Source organism: Arachis hypogaea, chromosome 19, assembly GCF_003086295.3.
Source record: "Arachis hypogaea cultivar Tifrunner chromosome 19, arahy.Tifrunner.gnm2.J5K5, whole genome shotgun sequence".
Classification (NCBI taxonomy): Eukaryota; Viridiplantae; Streptophyta; class Magnoliopsida; order Fabales; family Fabaceae; genus Arachis; species Arachis hypogaea.
The window spans coordinates 82319283-82331758 of record NC_092054.1 but is presented as its reverse complement, the minus strand read 5'-3'; the positions used below and the strand labels follow the sequence as shown (position 1 = coordinate 82331758).

The following is a 12476-nucleotide window of genomic DNA, read 5'->3' as shown; positions in this document are numbered from 1 at the left end:
TCAGCTTCATGATTGCACCAAGAAACTTGGCAGTTTGCTCTTTAGTAACATCCTCATTCTCTTCAGAAGAGGAATACTCATCAGAGCTCATGAAGGGCATAAGGAGGTTCAATGGAATCTCTATGGTCTCTAGATGAGCCTCAGAGTCCTTTGGTTCCTCAGAGGGAAGCTCCTTATTGATCACTGGACGTCCCAGGAGGTCTTCCTCCTTGGGATTTGCGTCTTCCTCTCCCTCTTTGGGTTCGGCCATGGTGCTTATGTCAATGGCCTTGCACTCTCCTTTTGGATTCTCTTCTGTATTGCTTGGGAGAGTACTTGGAGGGATTTCAGTGATCCTTTTACTCAGCTGGCCCACTTGTGCTTCCAAATTTCTAATGGAAGACCTGGTTTCATTCATGAAACTCACAGTGGCCTTAGATAGATCAGAGACTAGATTTGCTAAATTAGAAGCATTTTGTTCAGAGTTCTCTGTCTGTTGCTGAGTGGATGATGCAAAAGGTTTATTATTGTTAAACCTGTTTCTTCCACCATTATTAAAGCCTTGTTGAGGCTTTTGATCCTTCCATGAGAAATTGGGGTGATTTCTCCATGATGAGTTATAGGTGTTTCCATAAGGTTCACCTAAGTAATTTACCTCTGCTATTGCAGGGTTCTCAGGATCATAAGCTTCTTCTGCATAAGAAGCCTCTTGAGTACTGTTGGATGCAGCTTGCATTCCATGCAAACTCTGAGAGATCATATTGACTTGCTGAGTCAATATTTTATTCTGAGCCAATATGGCATTCAGAGTATCAACTTCAAGAACTCCCTTCTTCATAGGCGTCCCATTACTCACAGGATTCCTTTCAGAAGTGTACATGAACTGGTTATTAGCAACCATGTCAATGAGTTCTTGAGCTTCTGCAGGCGTTTTCTTTAGGTGAATGGATCCACCTGCAGAAGTGTCCAGTGACATCTTTGATAGCTCAGATAAACCATCATAGAATATATCCAGGATGGTCCATTCTGAAAGCATGTCAGAAGGACACTTTTTGGTCAACTGTTTGTATCTTTCCCAAGCTTCATAGAGGGATTCACCTTCTTTCTGTTTGAAGGTTTGAACATCAGCTCTAAGCTTGCTCAGCTTTTGAGGAGGAAAGTACTTGGCTAAGAAAGTCGTGACCAGCTTATCCCAAGAGTTCAGGCTGTCTTTGGGTTGAGAATCCAACCATAATCTAGCTCTGTCTCTTACAGCAAAAGGGAAAAGCATGAGCCTGTAGACTTCAGGATCTACTCCATTAGTCTTAACAGTATCACATATCTGCAAGAATTCAGTTAAGAACTGAAATGGATCTTCAGATGGAAGTCCATGAAACTTGCAGTTTTGCTGCATCAGAGAAACTAATTGAGGTTTTAGCTCAAAGTTGTTTGCTCCAATGGCAGGGATGGAGATGCTTCTTCCATGTAAATTGGAATTAGGTGCAGTAAAGTCACCAAGCATCTTCCTTACATTATTATTATTTTCGGCTGCCATCTCCTCTTCCTGTTCGAAAATTTCTGAAAAGTTATCTCTGGATTGTTGTAATTTAGCTTCACTTAATTTTCTCTTCAGAGTCCTTTCAGGTTCTGGATCTGCTTCAACAAGAATATTCTTGTCCTTGCTCCTGCTCATATGACAAAGAAGAGGGCACAGAAAAAATAATAATAATAATATGGATCCTTTATACCACAGTATAGGGATCCCTGTGTGAGTAGAAGAAGAAGGGGAGACAAAGAATGTAATATAATGGAAGAAACACAACTGTGAGGAGGGTTGAGATGTGAGATGAGATGTTAGTAGATGAATAAATAAATAGAATAAGATGAGAGAGGGAGAATTTTCAAAAATAATTTTTGAAAAAGGGTTAGTGATTTTCGAAAATAGTTTTTGAAAAGGGTTAGTAATTTTCGAAAAATTTTGAAATCAAAAATAAAAATAAGAATAATTAGTTAATTAAAAAGAAATTTTTGAAAAAGAGGGAAGATATTTTCGAAAATTAGAGAGAGAGAGTTAGTTAGGTAGTTTTGAAAAAGTTAAGAAACAAACAAAAAGTTAGTTAGTTAGTTGAAACAAATTTTGAAAAGATAAGAAGTTAGGAGGTTAGAAAAGATATTTTGAAACCAACTTTTTGAAAAAGGTAAGATAAGAAGATATTTTAGAAATTAGTTTTGAAAAAGATTTGATTTTTAAAATCTCAATTAATGACTTGATTCATAAGAAATCACAAGATATGATTCTAGAACTTAAAGTTTGAATCTTTCTTAACAAGTAAGTAACAAACTTGAAATTTTTGAATCAAAACATTAATTGTTATTGTTATTTTCGAAAATTATGATATAAAATTAAGAAAAAGATTTTTGAAAAATATTTTTTTGAATTTTCGAAAATAACTAAGAAGTTTGAAAAAGATTTGATTTTTGAAAAATATTTTGAAAAAGATAGGATTTTCAAATTGAAAATTTGATTTGACTCATAAGAAACAACTTGATTTTAAAAATTTTTGAAAAAGTCAATCCAAATTTTCGAATTTGATGAGAGAAAATGGGAAAGATATTTTTTTTTATTTTTATCAAATTTTTATGATGAGGGAGAAAAACACTAAAGAGATGCAATGCATGAAATTTTTAGATCAAAACATGTGATGCATGCAAGAATGCTATGAATGTCAAGATGAACACCAAGAACACTATGAATGTCAAGATGAACATCATAGACACAATTTTGAAAAATTTTTAATGCAAAGAAAACATGCAAGACACCAAACTTAGAATTCTTTAATGCTTAGACACTAAGAATTCAAGAATGCATATGAAAAACAAGAAAAGACACAAAACATGCAAATACAAAGATCAAGCAAGAAGACTTACCAAGAACAACTTGAAGATCATGAAGAACACTATGAATGCATGAATTTTCGAAAAATGCAAGATGCACATGCAATTGACACCAAACTTATGATATGACTCAAGGCTCAAACAAGAAACACAAAAAATATTTTTGATTTTTATGATTTTCTAATTTTTTTTGGATTATTTTATATTTTTCGAAAATTATTTAGAAAGAAAGAAGAATAAGGATTCCAAAATTTTTAATATGAATTCCAGGAATCTTGCCATGTTAGTCTAAAGCTTCAGTCCAGGAATTAGACATGGCTCACTAGCCAGCCAAGCTTCAGCATGTAATTCAGACATGACATGCCTGACATACCCTACAGTCGTATAACAGCTGATGGTTGGAAGCCTCAGTCCAAAAGAATTTAGACATGGCTTTACAGCCAGCCAGGCTTCACATGCTTCATGAAACACTAGAATTCATTCTTAAAAAATTTTGAATCTAAAATTTTTTTTTCGAAAACAGGCGAGAAAATTTTGAAATATTTTTGAAAAATTTTTTTTTGAAAAGAAAACAAAAAGAAAATTACTTAATCTTAGCAACAGGATGAACCGTTAGTTGTCCAAACTCAAATAATCCCCAGCAACAGCGCCAAAAACTTGGTACGCGGAATCGTGATTACACTTTAATTATGTAAAGTTCATTGCTCTTTCTTTCCCTGGAAATGGCGCCAAAAACATGATGCCAAAACCATGGTTCACAACTCCGTGTAACTGACCAGCAAGTGCACTGGGTCGTCCAAGTAATACCTTACGTGAGTAAGGGTCGAATCCCACGGAGATTGTTGGTATGAAGCAAGCTATGGTTACCTTGCAAATCTCAGTTAGGCGGATATAAATTGATAATGGTGTTTTCGAATTTAATATAATAAAATAGGGATAGAAATACTTATGTAATTCATTGGTAGGAATTTCAGATAAGCGAATGGAGATGCTTTCGTTCCTCTGAACCTCTGCTTTCCTGCTATCTTCATCCAATCAGTCTTACTCCTTTCCATGGCTGGCTTTATGTGATACATCACCACTGTCAATGGCTACTTTCGGTCATCTCTCGGGAAAATGATCCAATGCCCTGTCACGGCACGGCTAATCGTCTGGAGGCATCACCCTTGTCAATGGCTTCATCTTATCCTCTCAGTGAAAATGGTCAACGCACCCTGTCACGGCACGGCTATTCATCTGTCGGTTCTCGATCATGCTGGAATAGGATTTACTATCCTTTTGCGTCTGTCACTAACGCCCTGCAATAGCGAGTTTGGAGCTCGTCACAGTCATTCATTCATTGAATCCTACGCGGAATACCACAGACAAGGTTTAGACTTTCCGGATTCTCTTGAATGCCGCCATCATTCTAGCTTACGCCACGAAGATTCTGATTAAGAGATCTAAGAGATACTCATTCAGTCGAAGGTAGAACGGAAGTGGTTGTCAGGCACGCATTCATAGGGAATGATGATGATTGTCACGTTCATCACATTCAGATTGAAGTACGAATGAATATCTTAGAAGCGAAATAAGATGAATTGAATAGAAAACAGTAGTACTTTGCATTAATCTTTGAGGAACAGCAGAGCTCCACACCTTAATCTATGGAGTGTAGAAACTCTACCGTGAAAATACATAAGTGAAAGGTCCAGGCATGGCCGAGATGGCTAGCCCCCAAAACGTGATCTAAGAACCAGGCGTCCAAAGATCCAAAGATGGTCAAAAAGACTTGTAAAATGTCCTATTTATAATAAACTAGCTACTAGGGTTTACATGAGTAAGTAATTGATGCATAAATCCACTTCCGGGGCCCACTTGGTGTGTGCTTGGGCTGAGCTTTGAGTGTTGCACGTGTAGAGGTCCTTTTTGGAGTTGAACGCCAGCTTTTGTGCCAGTTTGGGCGTTCAACTCTGGTTTTGGCTCCTTTTCTGGCGCTGGACGCCAGATTTGGGCAGAAAGCTGGCGTTGAAGGCCAGTTTACGTCATCTATTCTTGGCCAAAGTATGGACTATTATAAATTGCTGGAAAGCCCTGGATGTCTACTTTCCAACACAATTGGAAGAGCGCCATTTTGAGTTCTGTAGCTCCAGAAAATCCACTTTGAGTGAAGGGAGGTCAGAATCCAACAGCATCAGCAGTCCTTCTTCAACCTCTGAATCTGATTTCTGCTCAAGTCCTTCAATTTCAGCCAGAAAATACCTGAAATCACAGAAAAACACACAAACTCATAGTAAAGTCCAGAAATGTGAATTTAACATAAAAACTAATGAAAACATCCCTAAAAGTAACTAGATCCTACTAAAAACATACTAAAAACCATGTCAAAAAGCGTATAAATTATCCGCTCATCAGTGGTGCAGCGGTCTGGGTGGCGGCGCAGTGGTTGGAGCTGGTTGGTTGGGAGTGGTGGTGGTTGGGGGATAGGGAACGGGAGAGTGCAGAGGGGGAGGGGTGTTTTGGGACGCGATTAGGGTAGGGTTTCGCGTGGGTTGGGGTTAGTGATTTTGAATCCATGCGAACGCGTGGAGGACGCGATCGCATGATTAGGGCGAAAAGGGTGTTGACGCGAACGCGTTATTGACGCGATCGTGTGATTGTGGGATAATGAAAATGACGCATACGCGTAAAGCACGCGTACGCGTTGTTCAGAATTGTGCTAAACGCACGATTCAAGCGTTGTTTTGGCGCAACTCTTTGTTTTCATAAGGTTCCCTAAAATCCATGCGACGCGTATGCGTCGCTCATGCTTTCGCGTGGGATGTGCGTAGTGCAAGTGACGCGTTCGTGTCAGGCACGCGAACGCGTGGGCCAATTTGTGCTAAGGGCACACCAGCTGCATGATTCCAGCCCAACTTTCTGGGTGTTGGATCTTTACGCCGACTGCTGAGCGACGCCCACGCGTGGCCTGCGTGCTCGCGTTGGGTGATTTTTTTTTATATACAATTATGTAGTATGCAATATGCAATGCTAATGTGGATGCTATGAATAATTCCAGGTTCAATGAAAATAGAATAGAATAAAACTTAAAAACAAACAAAATGAAATAAAACTGAAAAAGGAACGATCATACCACGGTGGGTTATCTCCCACCTAGCACTTTTAGTTAAAGTCCTTAAGTTGGACATTTGGGGAGTCCTTTGTTATGGTAGCTTGTGCTTGAATTCATCCAAAAATCTCCACCACTGTTTCGAATGCCAACAGCCTCCGGGGTCCCAGACTAGGCATGTGAAGCCTTTGAGCAATTTCAAATAGGTTTTCAAGTTCCCACAGTGTTGAATGTCAGAATAGATTCCAGGATCCCAAACCTTGCTTTTATATCCGCCTTTGTCTCGATCTATATTTTTCTAGCCGGGTGGTTTGGAAGTTGTATCCTCACCAAGATGACCAAATATTTTCCGAGACCCATTCAATTGAACTCGAAACCAATCCTTGCACTTCAAATTGAAGCGTGGAACCTTATTGAAGCTTGCATACCAGCTCTAAGTACGAACCATTTCCCTTTTACTCTTAAAGTCGCAAAGAGCTCTAAGCTGGCCATCTGTTTCAAGCAAACCATATTCAAGTGGAAAAGTAAAGATAAAGGCTAAGGATTTTACCCACTTGAATTTTGTATTGGGTGGTAATGGCCTTGGGATATGTGTTTCCAGTGGTTTTGCAAGCTCTACTCCCTTGTATTCTACTGTGAATTCCTCCACTTCCTTGAGAACTTCTTTAATTTCAACCACGTCTTGATCAAAGTCTTCGATATCTTCCTCATCACTCAAATCATAAGTTGGAGGTTGTGAAAAGTCTACCTCCGCATCATCTTCGTATTCACTTAGGGAAGATTCTTCCATCTCAAAGAATTCACTTGCGGATGCAAGTTCATTACTAGGAGAACTCGACTCTCGATTATCATTAGCAAGTAAACTTGCTTTCTGGAGTTGTTTCGTCTAGCTCTTCATAAGATTCCTGCTTTGGGGTTTGTGAACTATCCTCTTTAGCATCAACTACAAAATTCTTGACGGAATTCTCCTCAATTCTGGATTCCCATGGAGGTTCAGCATCTCCTAAGTCTTCAACCAATTCTTCTTCTTCGATAATTTCAGCTTCCTCCACTTGTTCTAGTACAAAATCATGCTCCTTACTGTCCAGTGGAGTTTCTAGTATCTTCTTCATGCTGCGTTCTTCATTAGATTGCCCACGTGAAGCCATGGGGGTTCCTTGAGTGTCCGAACGTCGGGAAGATAGTCGATTTATCGCTTGATTCAATTGGTGAAGTGTGGCATGAAATTTTGTAAATGTTTCCTTGAGTTGCTCCCTTGATTCTTGGGGTGATGGATATAGACATGATGCATAGGGACGTGGTGGTTCTTGGGAGTAATTGGGTTGGAATTGGGGTAGATAAGGGTTAGGGTCATATGGAGGTGAATGGTGGTAGTTGACTTGTGAGCGTGGTGGTTCAAAGCTGTGTTGAGGAGGTGGTTCATAGGCATATGGAGGGACTTGTCGGTAATTACAGGGGGGTCCACCATATCTATCATCTTGGTATGTACCTCGGAATGGTTTCTGACTATAGTATTTTGGTGGGTGATGGTTGTCACGAAAGGGTCCACCATAACTATTGTCTTGACATGAATTGTTGAATGGTCGTTGTCCATGGTAGTTTGGAAGGTGTTGTTACCTAAAGGGTTGATCAGATCCTCGTGGCTCCATCCATCTCTGATTGTTTTGACCTTGATGTATGTTCCTGTTATAGCTTCCATTCCTTTCAACATTATTAGAACCAAACTCAAAGCAACGGGGGTGAGAACTCATAGTAACAATTAAAAATTAAAATAAAATGAAAATAAAAACGAATAAACAGGTAAAAGAAAATATTTACAATAACCAATAATAAGGCACATAGTTGCAATTCCCCGGCAACGGTGCCATTTTGATGAACTGATTTTCTATCGGTAAAGAAATTTTATAAAATTAATCACGTTGTAAGTATAGTTTATAAACCAATAGAGAATCCTTTCGTACAAAAGTTTGGTTGTCACAAGTAACAAAACCCAAATAAATTTATAACCGAAGTATTTAAACCTCGGGTCGTCTCTCAAGGAATTGCAGGGAAGTATGATTTATTATTGGTTATGTAAAAAGATATGTTTTTGGGTTTTTCGAAATAAGGAACAAGTAATTTAAATGACAAGAAAAATAAATTAATAATTAATAAAATCTCTTGGCAAGGTATGAGAAATTGAATTCCTATCCTAGTTATCCTTATCAAGTGTGATGAGAATTCGATTCTACTCCCACTTTAATTAACCCTTGCTAAACAAAGAAAAGTCAAGTGGGCTAATTATTTTGATCCTCAAGTCTTAGTCAACTCCTATGGAAAGACTAGAGTTATTGGAGTACAAATTAACCAGCAGAGAATTCCAATTTCAATCAACAGCTGAGTTTGATAACTCAAGAGTTACTAATTACTTAACCAAAGCCAAAAAGGGAAAATATCTTAAATTAAATTAAAAGCATTCATAAATAAAATAAAGCAATTAGTAATCTGAAATACCTCAATTACTATTAAATAAAATATTTAAATCTAACATGGAAAAGTTCATAAGCCAATTCGGAAAGATAAATACCAATTAAAGTAATGAAATAAATAGAAGTAGAAAGTAAATTAAAGGAACATTGAACCTGTGATGAAGAGAAGTAGCCTAAACAAGATAGAAATCCTAATCTTAAATCCTAAGAGAGAGGAAAGAACCTCTCTCTCTAAAAACTACATCTGAAACCTAAAACTATGAATATTGTATCTATCACTAAGTTGTTATTTGATTCCTTTATTCTCTGGCTTATATTCCATGTTTCTGACTTGGATTTAGGCCGAAAAAGGGTCCAGAAATTGCTGGGGGCGTTTTCTGCAGATTCTTGTACGTGGCGTCTGTCACGCGTTCGCGTGGGTCACGCGTTCGCGTGATCTGAAAGTTTTCCTTGTCACGCGTACGTATTGGTCACGCGTATGCGTCATTTGAGTTCTGCTCAAGGCACGCGTCCGTGTCGTCCACGCATACGCATCGCTGCCATTTCGCGTTAGGCACACGTTCGCGTCGTCCATGCGTTCGCGTCGCTGCCTTTTCTTCAAAACTCCATTTTTGTGCTTTCCTTCCATTTTTGTGTGTTTCTTTTCTGACCTCTAAGCCATTCCTGTCCTATGAGACCTGAAAATACTTAACACACAAATCACGGCATCGAATGGTAATAAAAGGTAATTAAAATTAATATTTTTAAAGCATTGGAAACATGTTTTTCATATATATCATAAAATAAGGAAGGAATAATAAAACCATGCAATTTACATGAATAAGTGGGTGAAGAATTGATAGAAACACTCAATTTGAGCACAAAATACATCATAAAATATGGGTTTATCAACTTCCCAACCTCTTCTTCGGATCTCTCTTCGGATTTTTGGATACTCATTCTTTTTGAGCTTGAAAGGGACCTCAGGGATCACTTTCTTCTCTGCCACTACTTCATAGAAGTGGTCTTGGTAAGTTTTGGTGATGAATCTCTCCATCTCCTAAGATTCAGAGGTGGTGGCTATTGCCTTTCCTTTCCTCTTTCTAGAGGGTTCTCCAACCTTGGGTGCCATGAATGGTAATGGAAATAAAAAAGCTATGCTTTTCCAACAACAAACTTAAAACTTTTCTCATCCTCGAGCAAAAATAAAGAAAAAAGAAGAATAGAATAGAAGAAAAAGAAAATAGAGGAAGATAGAGGGAGAAGGCAATTCAGCTTAGTGGGGTGTATGAGTGTATGAGAGGTGTGTGTATGAAGGTGATGAAGACGGGTATTTATAGAATGGGGGTAGGTTAGGGTTCGGTTATGGGTTATGATGGTTTGGAAAAGTGATATGGATGTGATTGGGATAGGGTTTATAGGGAAGTGTGTATGGGGAAGTGTGAAAGTAAGAAAGAATAAGTGGGGTAGGTAAAGATGCTGTGGGACCTATGGGTCCTGAGAGGTTAGGGAATTCAGATTCCCTGCTTCTCTGCACTGGCGTTTGAACGCCCAGGGGCTACTCCTTGGCTGGCGTTCAACGCCAGCAATGCTGCCTATTTGGGGCGTTGGACGCCCAGTAGGGATACCCTGGCTGGCGTTCAACTTTAACACTCCATCCAGAGTGTTATGTTTTAACTGCTTAACAATTTTGTCTTTGTTCTGACTGCTGCATATGATTATGAACTTAAAATATAAATCAAAGAAAAACAAAATGAAAGAAAATAAAATTAATTAATTAATTAAGGTTGGGTTGCCTCCCAACAAGCGCTCCTTTAACGTCATTAGCATGATGGTTAGCTCCTTACGGAGGTGAGTATGGGCTTAGATTTTCGCCCCTTATAGTGAACTTTCTTCCTGTCTTCTCATGAATGAGCTCCACATGCTCTAGAGACAGGATACGACTCACTGTATATGGTAAGACTAGCTTCTTGGTGAAGACAACTCTCATGCCAGGTGAGAGGCCTTCAGTTGGGACTTTCTTGTCCCTCCAGCCTTTAGGTACTTTCTTCTTAGTACCTTTGTGCTTAGAGCTTGTTGATGGCTGCCCAACACCAAACTTAGAATTGATGTTCGGGGGCTCTGTATAGCTCTGTACAGAAAGAGAGATTTAGAACACTAAGTGTTGCAAAGTTATCTCTTTTTTAGAGGGAGAATTGGGACGAGGCATCTTGAATAAGATGTGATCCTCACCTAGTTGTAGAGTTAGTTCTCCCTTAGCCACATTAATGATAGCATTAGCAGTGGCTAAAAAAAGTCTTCCAAGGATTACAGAGTCATCCTCATCCTCTCCAATATCCAAGACTATGAAGTTTGCAGGGATGTAGTGGTTCTCAACTTTTACTAAAACAACCTCTACTAAGCCACATGTCTTCTTTATTATCTTGTTTGCCATCTCTAATGAGATGTTTGCATCCTGCACCTTAAGGATTCCCAGCTTCTCTATTACAGAGAGTGGCATGAGGTTAATGTCTGACCCTAGGTCACACAGAGCCTTGTCAAAGGTCATAGTGCCTATGGTGCAAGGAATCAGAAAGCGTCCAAGATCTGGAAGCTTCTGAGGTAACTTCTGCTGAACCAAAGCATGGAGTTCTTTAGTAAGCAGTGGAGGTTCTTCCTCCAAAGGCTTTGAACCAAATAACTCGACATTCAGCTTCATTAGAGCTCCTAGGTACCGAGAAACTTGCTCTTCCCTAGTATCTTCATCCTCATCAGAGGATGGGTATTCATCAGAACTCATGCACTGTAGAAGTTCATGCAAAAGAACCTCTATGGTCTTTATGTAAGCCTTAGCTTCCTTTGGTTCTGGGTTAGAGGGTTCATGAGTGGGACTTAAGCACTCAAAGGGTGTGCTTTCATTAGCATTTAACGCCAGCTCTGTGAGCTCTTTGGGCATTGAACGCCCTTGCTTTACACCCTTACTGGCATTAAACGCCAATTTCTCTAGTGTTTTGGGCATTGAACTCCTAGCAGGGATGTCCTTGCTGGCATTCAACGCCAGCTTACCTGGGTGTGTGGGCGTTGAATGCCCAGCGAGGGGTTCCTCACTGGTGTTCAATGCCAGAATGGCTGCCTATTTGGGCATTGAATACCCAGCCAGTGCTCCCTGGCTGGCATTCAATGCCAGCTCTGCTACCAGGATGAGTGTTGAACGCCCAGTGAAGGGTTCCTCACTGGCGTTCAGCGCCAGGCTTGCTGCCAGATTGGGCATTGAACGCCTAGTGAAACCTTCTTCACTGGCGTCTAATGCCTTCCCAATTTCTCCAGGTTTGGCCTTTACCTCCATGGTTATGGCCTTGCAATCTTCTCTTGGATTCACCCTAGTGTTACTAGGAGGAGTGTTAGGAGGAGTCTCAGTGATCCTCTGGCTCAGTTGACCAACCTATACCTCCAAATTTCTAATGGAGGACTTTGTTTCATTTATGAAACTATGAGTGGTCTTAGAGAGGCTAGAAACCAGAGTCACTAAGTCAGAAAGCCTCTGCTTTGAGGTTTCCAGATTACCTTGAGAAGATAGGAATGGTGGCTTGTTATTGAACCTATTTTGGTTCCTTCCACCTTGATTGTTATTGAAACCTTGCTGAAGTTTCTATTGATCCTTCTCTGAGAGGTTATGATGATTCCTCCATCAAGGTTTGTAGGTGTTTCCATAGGGTTCTCTCATGTAATTCACCTCTTCCATGGTGGGTTGATCAGGATCATAAGCTTCTGTTTCAGAAGAAGCTTTTTGAGTACTGCCAGCTGCAGTTTGAATTCCAGTCAGATGCTGGGAGATCATATTGACCTATTGGGTCAAGATCTTGTTCTGAGCCAATATAGCATTCAGAGTATCAACTTCAAGAACTTCTTTCTTCTGAGAGGTGCCATGGTTTACAGGATTTCTTTCAGAAGTGTACATGAATTGGTTGTTTGCAACCATCTCAATGAGTTCTCTTACTTTTGCAGGTATTTTTTTCAAGTAGAGTGATCGACCTGCAGAGTTGTCCAATGAAATTTTGGACATCTCAGATAGACCATCATAGAACACGCCTATGATAGACCATTCTGAT

General features: G+C 39.6%; 1 non-coding gene across 1 annotated transcript; it reads left to right on the top strand.

Annotated features, from left to right (window-relative positions):
* The first annotated feature begins 1009 nt into the window (after positions 1 to 1009).
* On the top strand, positions 1010 to 1117 carry LOC112780397 (small nucleolar RNA R71). Its single transcript, XR_003191238.1, has one exon. It is a non-coding gene; the product is annotated as a small nucleolar RNA R71 (small nucleolar RNA).
* Positions 1118 to 12476: the final 11359 nt, after the last annotated feature.